The sequence below is a fragment of the Nomascus leucogenys genome, chromosome 3, assembly GCF_006542625.1.
Source record: "Nomascus leucogenys isolate Asia chromosome 3, Asia_NLE_v1, whole genome shotgun sequence".
Classification (NCBI taxonomy): Eukaryota; Metazoa; Chordata; class Mammalia; order Primates; family Hylobatidae; genus Nomascus; species Nomascus leucogenys.
The window spans coordinates 86520984-86528534 of record NC_044383.1 but is presented as its reverse complement, the minus strand read 5'-3'; positions in this window follow the sequence as shown (position 1 = coordinate 86528534).

Below are 7551 nucleotides of genomic sequence, written 5' to 3'. Positions count from 1 at the left end.
CCGTTCTGACAAGAGATTAATAGCCAGAATATATAAGGAGCTCAAACAACCCTACTGGAAAAAATCTAATAACCTGATTAAAAAATGAGCTAAAGATTTGAATAGACATTTCTCAAAAGAAGACATACAAATGGCAAACAGGCATATGAAAAGGTGCTCAATGTCATTGATCATTACAGAGATGTTAAGTCAAAGCTACAATGAGATATCATCTTACCCCAGTTCAAATGGCTTTCATCCAAAAGAGATAATAACAAATGCTGGAGAGGATGTGAAGAAAAGGAACCCTCATGCACTGTTCGTGGGAATGTAAGTTAGTACAAGCACCATGAAAAACAGCTCCAAATGGAGCTTTCTCAAAAAAGGAAAAATAGAGCTCCCATATGACCCATCAATCCCACTGCTGGGTATGTACCCAAATGAAATTAAATCAGTATATTAAAGAGATAGCTGCACTCCCATGTTTGGTGTAGCACTGCTCACAATAGTCAATATTTGGAAACAACTTAACTGTTCATTAACAGATGAATAGATACAGAAATTGTTGCACATGTACACAATAGAGTACTATTCAAACATAAAAAAATGAGATTTGCAGCAGCATGAATGGAACTGGAGGTCATTATGTTAAGCAGAATAAACCAGACACAGAAAGACAAACATTGCATGTTCTTCTTTATTTGTGGGCTCTAAAAATCAAAATAATTAAACTTATGGAACTCATGGAACAGAGAGAGTAGAAGGATGATGAACAGAGGCTGGAAGTGTACATGGAGGAGTTGGAAGGAGGTAGGGATGTTTAATGGGTACAAAAAACAGAATGAATGAGTAAGATCTACTATTTGATAGCACAACAGGGTGACTACAGTCAATAATAACTTAGTAGTACATTTTAAAGTGACAAAAAAAGTATAATTAGATTATTCGTGGCATAAAGGATAAATGCTTGAAGGGATGGATGCCCCATTCTCCATGATGTGATTATTATACATTGCATACCTGTATGAAAACATTTTGTTTATTCCATAAATGTATACACCTGCTATGTACCCACAAAAATTAAAAATTAACAAGAAAGATTCCTAGCATTCTAGAACTGGAAAAAAATTGTGGGGATCATTTAGTCCATATACTATGGAGAAAATGAAGTCCCAAAAGGCTAAGATAGTTGCCTCAGGTTGTACAGTCAGTGTATAGCACAGGTTGCACCAGAATCCAGACACATGAACCCAGTGTAGTGTCTTTTTCATCTTTCCATTTGCATGAAAAGAATAATTGATAAAAATAAACAAATTGACCATTGTTAGTTTCTTTGCACTCAGAGCCAGACATGAAGGGGAGTTGATCGATCTTTGGTTTATGTAATCAGTGATGACAAACTCTGAGTCTAGTATTGGGCCTGGATGGTCCTGATTTGTGACTGACTGAAGAGGCTACCCTACCTGTCCTGCACTCCACATCGACACTCCCACCCAGGGCAAAATGCAGCTGCAAAATGCCAATGTCTTGTATCCATTGTTGGGCTCAAGCAGAATTAGCAGTTGCCCAAATAATTAACTATTTATTAACAAGCAGGCTGTACAGAAGATTACTTAAGGAGAAATAAAGCCTGAGCCATTGTGACCCTTATTATTGCTGAGGGTGGCTCTGTTCTGTAAGATGTTCTGTCCATAAGATAGATAATTTGGAAATACCAAGAGAAATCCAAAGTAATTTTACTTTAAAACAATAAAAACAGATTATTTAACAAGGCAAATAATCCTATAGGCCATCATGATTTTTCCTGAATCCCTTATTTAATTTCTAGGTCTTCCTCCTCAACTTGAGGTGATAGATTTTCACATTACTCCAGTGCCCACTCTGACACGCAAATAACAATTGAAAGCAGGACCTAGGGTATTCAGAGTAGTATTTCTTAACTCATATCAAACTTCATCCTCCACTATCTAATGTATCCACCATCAATCCCAAAAATGAGGAGATGATGGAGAAAACAAAGGACAAAGTACATAAAATCCCTATTCTGAGAAATGACAGTAAAATTTCTGTTTAGCTAGAGAAAGCTTACTCGTTCTTCAACGTGCAATTCAAATGTTAACTCCTCAGTAATAAATCTTCGACTTCTCTTTTATCAGTCACTTCTACACTATGGTTTCCATTGTATTTGTATGTACATTAGGGTCCTGCTACATTTTATAAAAACCATACGGTTCTCTATCTCCCATAATTATGAATTTCTTGAGGACGTAAAATTGTGTCTATCAATGTTTGCCCACAGCTTATTACACAGCAGGTAATGAGCAAGTGTGTGTTAAATTTCTACAATCCCCTTTGTGTCATCTGATTTGGTCAGAAAGTATAATTATCCTGATTAAAGCAAAAATATATGTGCTCTACATAAAGAGTCAATGTTAATTTAAAAAAAATACACAAGAAAATGCACTTAACACCTGATTTGCACTAACAGGTTTTCATTTTTCTTTGATAATTCACACAGCACTTACTATGTCTCAGGGTCATCATTATAAATGTCAATTGCTGCTCTGTGGAATATGTCCACACATGCCAGTTAATGCAAATCTCTGGCGAACAGAATGTCAGATAAACCACCTGTCTCTTCATTTGTTCTGCCTTCTACCAGACGTCACTTAAGCACCCACTTTGACAATGGTTAGGGCTACTCATGACTGATCCATATGTTCTATCAATTCTTGTTTCTAAGAATCAGGATTGAATGTCTGCAGGATTTTTTTTATCTTTCTTTCTCACTTAATATACAGCATTCCTCAGTGCACGCGCACACACACACACACACATTCACTCACACGTTCCCTATCACATTTTAATATCCATATTCAGCTCCGTAGGCACTCATCAGGTAAAAATGAATGTGAAATGAGCCAAATAAAACCAACAGCAATCAGCTTATACAATTTTTAAAAAAATCTGATGTTTATTCAAGCACTGTCTCTGGTAATTCTCAGAAGATGTTAAAGTATATTCAATTACTAAGGTCATCTATGCAAACAGTAGAGCAATCATCTGATTTGGGGTCAATAAAAAATAGCAATCATAAAGGATTCAAAATTTCAGATCTCCATCATTCTGGATTTGACTTCCAAAATGGAAGAAAAGCTAGTTTTATAATACAAAAGTATAATACAAAAAATTTGGAGAGGTCTTCTGACTTACAAAAAAAAAAGAAAAGCCAGCTGAACCTTACCTTGCCAGGCATTTGGTAACTGTTGAGGATAACATTTCAATAATTAAATAAACAACTCTTATTCTTCAGAAAAAAGGATGGTCTGCTTTTAACCTGCTATAGTTACAAAATATTTGGGCCCAACGCACCAAGAATCCATCTTATAAATTAATAAACTGACAAGATTATTAAATTTTAGTATTATGAGTTATTGACAGTAACAGTCAACTAATCCAGCAATGCTATTTCTCTTTAAAAACTTATGTGTAGCAAATAAGAACAGCCATGCAAAGTATGTATAAATTAAGATGGCCCTATTTACCAAAAAAAAGTACCTAGTTTAACTTCAATTACATATAATCAACAAATAATTTTTAGTATAAGTATGTCCTATGCAATATTTGTATGTCCTGTATTTTATCTGGCAACCCAAATATAAATCTACTAAGGAGGCCATTTATCCAGCAAATTCTGTGGCAGAGAAGGGAAAAAGACCCCTCAAATCTGGCTTTACTCAAATATTTCACTTATTTCTAAAAATAGGAATGGAAATAAAACTGAAGTAAATCTGTTTTGAACTTTATGCTTTTTAAGGTCTAGAAAGGTTCAACCATTTAGCAACATGTTTACTTTCCTCAATCACAGCATTATAAGTCTCAATATCATTGCCTAAGAGTTAGTGTGTGATCATTTTATTACCAAAAGATCTCTAAAGACTGAATCTCCTCTTGAAATAGTTGCATTGACTCTTGCTCATTCTTCTCATAAAGAGACCCAGAAATAAATTTCTAATCCTTTTGAAATTCAGTGTCCAGGATGACTCATTAAACATGGTGTGCTTTGGAATCAGGAAGTTTATTTTTGCAACTTATGTAGACTGCTATAATGTACTGAGACCTGAAAACTTGGAATTAAAAAGATGCCACAGGGACTGCACACGGTGACTCACGCCTGTAATCCCACCGCTTTGGAAGGCTGAGGCAGGTGGATCACTTGAGGTCAGGAGTTTGATCTCAGCCTGGCCAACATGGCAAAACCCCGTCTCTACTAAAAACACAAAAATTAGCCAGGCGTGGTGGCGTGAGCCTGTAATCCCAACTACTCAGAAGGCTGAGGCACAAGAATTGCTTGAACCTGAGAGGCGGAAGTTGCAGTGAGCTGAGAGGCACCACTGCTCTCCAGCCTGGGCAACAGAGTGAGACTCTGTCTCAAAAAAAAAAGAAGGAAAGAAGGAAGGGAGGAAGGGAGGGAGGGAGGGAGGGAGGGAAATTGCTTTCCAGGTAAGGAGCCACTTTCTCATGCCCAAGATGAACCTGTGCTCAGAAGTACTACTGCACTCCTTGTCTGGCATGAGAGACAAATGGTCTGTCACCTCACTCAACCTCTCTCAGAGTGGAGAGGACAAAGGCCACCAAACCCAGCCCCCAGGTCTCTTTATGCAAACCTGTTGGACTGCTTATTGCCTTTTCCAAGTATCAGGACTTATTGATATAGATTATAAACGAATTGAGAAGTATTTGAATTATTTTGTTAATAACATATTTATATTTGGCAATATATGCTCTCCTTTATTATTTGGTAACTTTATAATTAATTGGCAGTCTCTTTCAGGGCGGACACTGTTCAGCGTGGGACTTTTTCCTGATATATTAAGGCTTCCACAAGGCTCAGACTCTCCCAGGCACGCTTGAATGGCCCACCCACTAACCACTCCCTGCTGGTATGTTGGCAAGTCATTTTCTCACTTTATTCTTGACTCACAACACTGAGGAAGGGCTATTTTGCTATTCTCCTCCAAAAGATGCCTCAGCAGTGTCCACATCCTAATGTCAGTTATGGAAACTTTGCAGCCACAAGGTCCTAATGGCTTCCACCCATGGCATTGCACTAGCTCAGAAAACATGAGACTGGTGATCCATCACATATCATTAAACTCAAAATGCCATTAATTGTAAGGCACATAAATACTTTATATTCCACTAAAAAATAAAATGCTCCCATTAAACTATGGCACATTCTACCAAAAAAATTAAAACTTATTAAAAATTTAGTAAAGTTACAGGATTCAAAATCAACATACAAAAATAAGTAGCATTATATATTCTGATAATGAACTACCTGGAAAGGAAATTGAGAAAACAACTCCATTTACAATAGCAACAAAAAAATCAAATACTTAGGTGAAAATTTAACTAAGGAGATAAAAGACCTGTATTCTGAAAACTATAAAACACGAATGAAAGAAATTGAAGAAAACACAAATAAATCGAAAGATATCCCATATTTATGGATTGAAAGGATTAACATTGTAAAAACGTCCATACTACCCAAAGCAATCTATCAATTCAGTGCAATCCCTATGAAAATTCAGTATCATTTTTCACAGAAATAGAAAAAACAGTCCCTAAGTTTATATTCAACCACAAAAGACCCTTAATATCCAAAACAATCTTGAGCAAAAAGAGCAAAGATGGAAGCATGACAATTTCTGATTTCAAAATTTACTACAAAGCTATAGTTATTAAAACAGCATGGTACCAGCATAAAAACAGACATATAGGCCAATGGATTAGAACAGAGAGCCCAGAAATAGATCCAAACATTTATAATCAATTTATTTTTGACATAGATTTCAAGAACACACAATGAGGAAAGAACAGTTTCTTGAAAAAATAGTGTTGGGAAAACTAAATATCCACATGTAAAAGAATGAAAGTCAACACTTATCCAATTTACAAAATCAGCTGTATACAAAAATCAACCCAAAATGGATTAATGACTTAAATATTAAAGACCTAAAACTGTAAAACCACTAGAAGAAAACAGAGAGAATGCTCCAAGGACATTGGTCTGAGCAACAATTTTTTTGGACATGACCCTGAAAGCATAGGCAACAAAAGCAAAAATAGACAAATCGGACTACATCAAACTAAGAAAGTGCTTGCACAACAAAGGAAACAACAAAATAAATCCATAGAATGGGAGAAAATATTTACAAGCCATAATACAATAAGGGGTTAATATCTAAAATATTTAAGAAACTCAAACAACTCAATAGCAGGAAAACAAATAACTCAATTTAAAAACGGGCAAAGGGCTGGGCACAGTGGCTTATGTCTATAATCTCAGCAATTTGGGAGGACAAGGCAGGTACAGCACTTGAGTCTAGGAGTTCAAGACCAGTGTAAGCAAAATGGCAAAACCCCGTTTCTTCAAAAAATACAACAATTAGCTGGGTATGGTGGTGTGGTGGTGTGCACCTGTAGTCCCAGCTACTCAGTAGGCTGAGGTGGGAGGATCAGTTGAATCTGGGTGGTTGTATTAGTACATTTTCACACTGCCATAAAGATACTAACTGACACTGGGTAATTTATAAAGAAAGGGGGTTTAGTTGACTCACAGTTCCACATGGCTGGGGAGGCCTCAGGAAACTTATAATCATGGCAAAAGGTGAAGGGGAAGCAAGGCATGCCTTACATGGCAGCAGGAGAGAGAGAGAGAAGTGCTGCAAAGAAGGAACTTCCAAACACTTTTAAAACAACCATCAGCTCTTGTGAGAACGCCCTCACTATCTCAAGAACAGCATGGGAGAAACTGCCCCCATGATCCAATCACCTTCCCATCAGGTCCCTCTCTTGACATGCGGGGATTACAATTTGAGATGAGATTTGGGTGAGGACACAGAGCCAAACATATCAGAGGTCAGGGCTGCAGTGAGCTATGTTTGTCACTGCACTCCAGAGTGAGACCCTGTCTCAAAAAAAGGTGGGGGGTAAAGGATCTGAATAGATACTTCTCAAAAGTAGACACATAAATGGCCAACAGGTATATCAAAAAATGCTCAGCATCACTAATCATCAGGGAAAGGAAAATTAATACTACTATGAGATATCACTTGACATCTGCTAGAAACACTTTTATCAAAAAGATGAAAGATAACAAAGATGCAGAGATAAGGGAACTCTTTACATTGTTGGTGGAAATTGTGTACAGTTATATAATGGTGTAATTGTTATGGAAAATCATATGGAGGTTTCTCAAAAAAACTAAAAATAGGACTCCCATATAATCCACTAATCCCACTTCTGGGTATATATATCCAAAGGAACTGAAATCAGTATGTCAAAGAGATATCTGCACTTTCATGTTCACTGTAGCATCATTCACAATAGTCAAGCTATGACTAATCAGCCTAAGAGTTCCTTTAATGGATGAATGGATAAAGAAAATGTGGTAGGGTATATGCACAATGGAATACTATTCGGCCTTAGAAAGGGGGAAAATCCTGTCATTGGTGACAACATGTGGAATTGATGAACATTATGCTAAGTGAATAAGCTAAGCACAAA